The 5000-nt window shown below is 44.9% G+C and overlaps 2 protein-coding genes across 8 annotated transcripts in view; both read right to left on the minus strand.

The window, feature by feature from the left end:
* Positions 1-796, minus strand: part of LOC126577331 (potassium channel subfamily K member 18) — a 13924-nt gene extending 13128 nt beyond the window's left edge. For 2 of the 3 annotated variants that reach the window (XM_050238860.1, XM_050238857.1), the window contains exon 1: positions 321-796. The gene's annotated coding sequence lies outside the window, so the exon portion shown is untranslated. The remainder of the gene's footprint in view (positions 1-320) is intronic. The other variant, XM_050238858.1, reaches the window with a different exon arrangement.
* Positions 797-3679: 2883 nt separating this feature from the next.
* The window catches only part of LOC126574616 (uncharacterized), a 53835-nt gene continuing 52514 nt past the window's right edge, over positions 3680-5000 (minus strand). For all 5 annotated transcript variants that reach the window (XM_050234905.1, XM_050234906.1, XM_050234901.1 and 2 more), the window contains one exon: positions 3680-5000. This exon is cut by the window's right edge and continues 3806 nt beyond it. The gene's annotated coding sequence lies outside the window, so the exon portion shown is untranslated.

A 5000-nucleotide genomic window follows, 5' to 3' on the forward strand; every position in this document is an offset into this window, starting at 1 on the left:
TTAATTTTACGCTATTGCACTGCTTCACGGATCACTGCAGCACCACTTTCGTTCCTCATGGATTGCTCACACAGGGCATCCAGCGATGGAATGACTAGTCGCAATGTCGATAACACCATGAAAGAAGCTAGAATTAATTAAAAACACTCGAACGTTGGCTCTTTCGCTCGTTCACGCGCTATATTGCAGAGGATTGAGATGATTGCTGGGAAGGAATCGGTACCCAGCATTCCGTGCTCGGAATGCGTACCTTTCACCTTTCGCTCCGGCTTTACGCCTTCATGCACGAGTTCCACTATCAACCTTAATCACCATCTCACCTCAGCGTCGCTGTTGAAAGGCACTGCATGAAGCGGAAATCGATTGCTTTTTCACCGGCGTCCAGTTGTGTCCTTAGAGGACGCGCATCACTTCGATGACACACAGCTGTGGGGGGCACGTACGATCAAGTGGTCATATCAACGACAGATCACCAGTTCAGTAGAAGGTACTGATCGATAGACGATCGCTCACTAACACCGTGGGCGCGCATCTGCCCGAAAAAGGAAACTGTCGTAGACTCACTCACTCGCTCCGTTGTTGACGCACTCTGAAGTGAAGGTATTTCCACTGGCCAGCCTTATTTGGAAAATGTATGCAACTGGCTTGTAATGCTTTCCTCTGCGTCCGTAGCCGGCTGCAGGGGTCGACGATTTCACTTTCGATTAGCGCGCACACACAAATCGCAGCACAGGCGCCCGGTGCGTGCTCCGTGGAACCAGGGAACCGTTACACGAACACAGTTCGTCGTCGTCGTCGTCGTTAGCGGGGAGATCCGTCCACGATGCCAGTCGGCTGTTGACTACTACCGTTCAGCATCAGTAGCAGAGGCACTAGCAGTATCAATCGGATCGAGTCGGAGTGTGCTCGCGAACGCCAACCTCCCGGTCTCACGACACGGATGCTTTGGCTTTAGAGAGAGCGACTCTACTCGGTCACGATGGCGAGATGATGACGTTTTCGTTGCGTCTACCGTGGGTCTGACCATCGGTTTCGGACTTGGCGGCCGCAAAGCGATGCAGACAGCCTCAACCCTGTTCACCAGCGAGACGCCTTTCGGCTGTTGATGTCTTCCCCCTTGGCTTTGGAATAACGAGGGGTTCACGCTCTCGGACGACGGCATCCAGCAAGGGCCAGCACGTAAGGGACCCTTACTTATTGTACGCCAGGTTTTTTGGGCCAGCAGCTGCTTTCATCGAGCGCGCGCGGTCGCGAATTAAAAAAAACCATTGCGAAAAGGGTAAAGAAAGGGAAATTGCAAAGTACCGGACCGGTTAAGACTCGGTACTGGCTAAGGGAGTAGTTCTACTGCAGCGGTTAATTTTTGATTAATTTTCATATCCTTTTATTGCTTATCGTTTGCCGTGAATAAAGGAACTTCTCCGCAAACTTTTAAGCAATAAAAGGATATGAAAATTGTCGTTTTCCAATAAAATCAAAACGGTAGGATGGTTTGGAACTAAATGATACACAAAGTAAAATGTGGCAATTGTAATTATGAAAGATATTTATGCATCTCTTCGTCTTTCATGTAATTTTTGCTTTTAAATTAATTATTTGCAGATCATCGATCTTTTTTTCTTCCTACTCCTTTACGAGAGTTGTTTATCCATTTGTTTTGCAACATAATTGAGTTATTAATTGGTTTCATTCTACTAACTGCACTTCCATTCTTAACTTTCCGTCCCTCTTTCTGTTTTCTGCTGCTTTCTGCTGAATCATTGGTTGGTTTGTTTGAAAAAGGATGAAAGGACACATAAAATCAGATTTTAAAAACTAACATCTGCATGTTTATGCACCAATGAACTACCGTAAAGCATGAATTTTCTTTCGTTAATCTGGTTTCTTTAATAATAAACATAAATTTGTTTGAGATATGAGGCCACTTAGTGATCAAAGCTATATATTTTTTTATAGTTTATTAATTAATTGATAATCGATCAAAGTGGAATTAAATTCCCCAACATGTAACCACTTACTTCCGCCTTAAATTTTAAAGTATTTCAATGATTTTGGCGCAAAATTTCTTGATTTTAAACCAACAACATTCCCGCTGGTTACGATGCTCCGGAAGCTTACTCGCCTGTAACACTACTTGGCTGGCATCCAATCTTTAATGGATAGCTTTTGTGTAACCGATACGCTTCTCTGGATGGCTATTATGCTTTGGCAGTCCAACGTTAGTTCAGGATACAACGAAAGGAAAAGAAGCTATTTATTGATCGTAACTAGGGAAGGACACAATGATGAGACTGTTGGTATCGGGAATGTCTGAAAAACACCAACGCTTCCCTGCACCGTTCGCATTGAATTGTCAATGTTGTCTGTTAATTACTCCGTGAGCGGTCCACCGATGCACATCTTAGCAGTATTCGTAAAAATAGAATAACCAAATATTTTAAAGCCATTTTTACGATCCTTTCGTGGCCGCTACTGGTTAAACGCCCCGTGGTGGTGGTGATCAGGGCTTACGCAAATACGTTCGCGCCAGAATACGTTCGAAGCTAGAGCTCTAGCTGGAAAACTCGATGAACTCACTGTCCACAAATAGTGAGTGTGTAGATCCTTGCTCACCGTCCATCATCGCGACCAGATGAGTCAGCTGATGTCAGCGCCGTTTGTGGGGAAAAAGATCTAGATAATAATGTCATTTAATGGGACACATACGCTTCTCAGAATAACACTTGTCAGCAAACGGGGCGCATCCCCGCTAATGGGAGCGGAGTGAACTCACCCGGCCCAGCCCCATTCATGCTCCCGGTTGGGATCGATCTCGCCTAGATGGTTGCCTCGCGTAGGAATACTCCACCCGATCCGTTATGCACTAATTGCTGGCCGGGGAGACAGAGACACCGTCGTGTCCAGTGTCGACAGCCCCTCCCGAGCTAGCAGAGGAGGAAGGAGGTATATTATTTTTAGTAAACGGCATCAGTTCAGTGACATCAGTTTGGTAAAATTTCCAATTTCCATCTCTCCACGCCATGTGGTTCGCCAGCATTTGTCCCCTCTTGGCACCGTGTACCTTGGCGGTCGATGCGTCGATGTAAGTGGTTTGTCATGTCTATGCGGTGGAATGTGGCGCACTCACCTCGATTTTCCGGCAATGCTATTTGCGTAATGATATGCGTGCGGTACCACGCGTGATGCTCCGATTGAATGGACACCCATCGCTGAGTGTCGAACGATTTCGTTTGGGGAGGGAAAATGCACAAACCCCTTCCAATGTGGCATGAAATGGTCTGTCAATAACTTCGGGTGTGTTGCTTCGATGGATGAAGCATGAAAATGGAAACATTTGATAGATATTTGTTGAAGGTGAAAGAGGTTGAATCGAGAAGTTGGTCCTTGATGGAGGCGCCTTGAAAAGAAAATTTTGTTTTATTTGACGGAACAATTAGCCTGGCTGAGGGATTAGTTGCGGTATAGCTAAATTTGTATGCTAAATTTGTTTGAACAAACAAATCGATTGCGGATTGATTTGGACATCGGAAATGACGTTTGAAAATGAATTTATACATTTAAAGGCTTGTCTTCCGAAACAACATAACAATCTTCCGTGATATCCGTACCACGTATTTCTGATCCACCCCTGTAGAGTTCTTTCGATCAATTAAGCCATTTTGACACCAACTGCCAAGAGTTACGTTTACAGGAAGATGCATTGTTTATTTCTCATCAGAGTGCTACATTATACATCGATATCGCAAAAAGAGTGATTTTGATTCAGATACTTTCGCCCGTGAATTGCATGCAGGACGAAATCTCTCGGCTCCGGTCCACACACGGTTCGATGCCACGCGCACGTGCCGTCGTATGATGAGCGCCTCCATCACATGGTAGATTAGGATCTTATCATTAAAAAAAATAACATTTAACAAAAGGACAGCCTAGCGGCGAAGCCCTTGGCCCACCTTGGCTTTCCTTGGCCTCTTATAAAATATCGTTCAGGTGTCAAACATTCCGGGGAAGCAATTGCGATCTTACGGGCTATAATGTTACAATAACGCACGGACGCCCTACCTTGAGCTCTCATCTCAGTAAACCTTTCTCAGCAGATCGAACATCTCAATGCGCAACCGGTGCGCAACGGTAGCCCCGGGGAGGGAGAATTGGTAAAAGCGATCGCAGTAAGCTTTAACGATGAATGGGAGAAAGCGTAGGGGTGGTGGTAAAAGCGGCACGAGTTGCTGCTTTCTTTCGAGCATTCCATGTGCGAAGAAGACCATTCTCCAACTATCTAGACTTTGAACCGATCGCTTGGTTTACTAGCCTATAGATCGCAGTAGACGAATGGAGAAAAGCAGAGCGATTGGTGGCTAACCTCCATCAAAACCACCACGAATGGCTTGAAACTGTAGGGGAAGATCAACGATTTATATACACAAAACGAGACAACACCTTCAAGATAAACACTTTCCAGCTTCCTCCTTCGTCCTTGCCGATGGAAAGCACTGTGCTCTATATTGTCAACAGGAGAAGCAGCGCTATTCACTTAGCTCTATATATCATAGGTGTGTGTCTGTTTGAGTATCAATCTTGGAATTCAGGTTAGGGTCAGAATCCATGTTGCTAAGCTACGCAAAATACAATCTCTCTATTCTATTGCCATTCGCTTTTTATATCCAGCCATCTTTGCTCGCGAGACCTACTACTTTACTCAAAATACCGGGCGTAACTCACAGGATTGCGTAACATGTCTTAACCGGGCAAAAAAAGTTATCAATTCCTTAACACGCAACGAGTTCGGGGTATGTGTGTATATATATCATATGTATCTGTATATATATATAACTATAAGCTACAGCTGGTTTAAATATGTGCCTTTCTTGCGGACCAGGTGATTTTGTTTCGTGTTTTTGATTCTCCGTTTATTAACATATACACTTGGCTATCACATTTGGATTTCAACGGTCGCGCCATTGGTTGGTTGGTTGGTTGGTTGGTGGATGTGGTGACGCAGT

Source organism: Anopheles aquasalis, chromosome 3 (assembly GCF_943734665.1).
Source record: "Anopheles aquasalis chromosome 3, idAnoAquaMG_Q_19, whole genome shotgun sequence".
Taxonomy (NCBI): Eukaryota; Metazoa; Arthropoda; class Insecta; order Diptera; family Culicidae; genus Anopheles; species Anopheles aquasalis.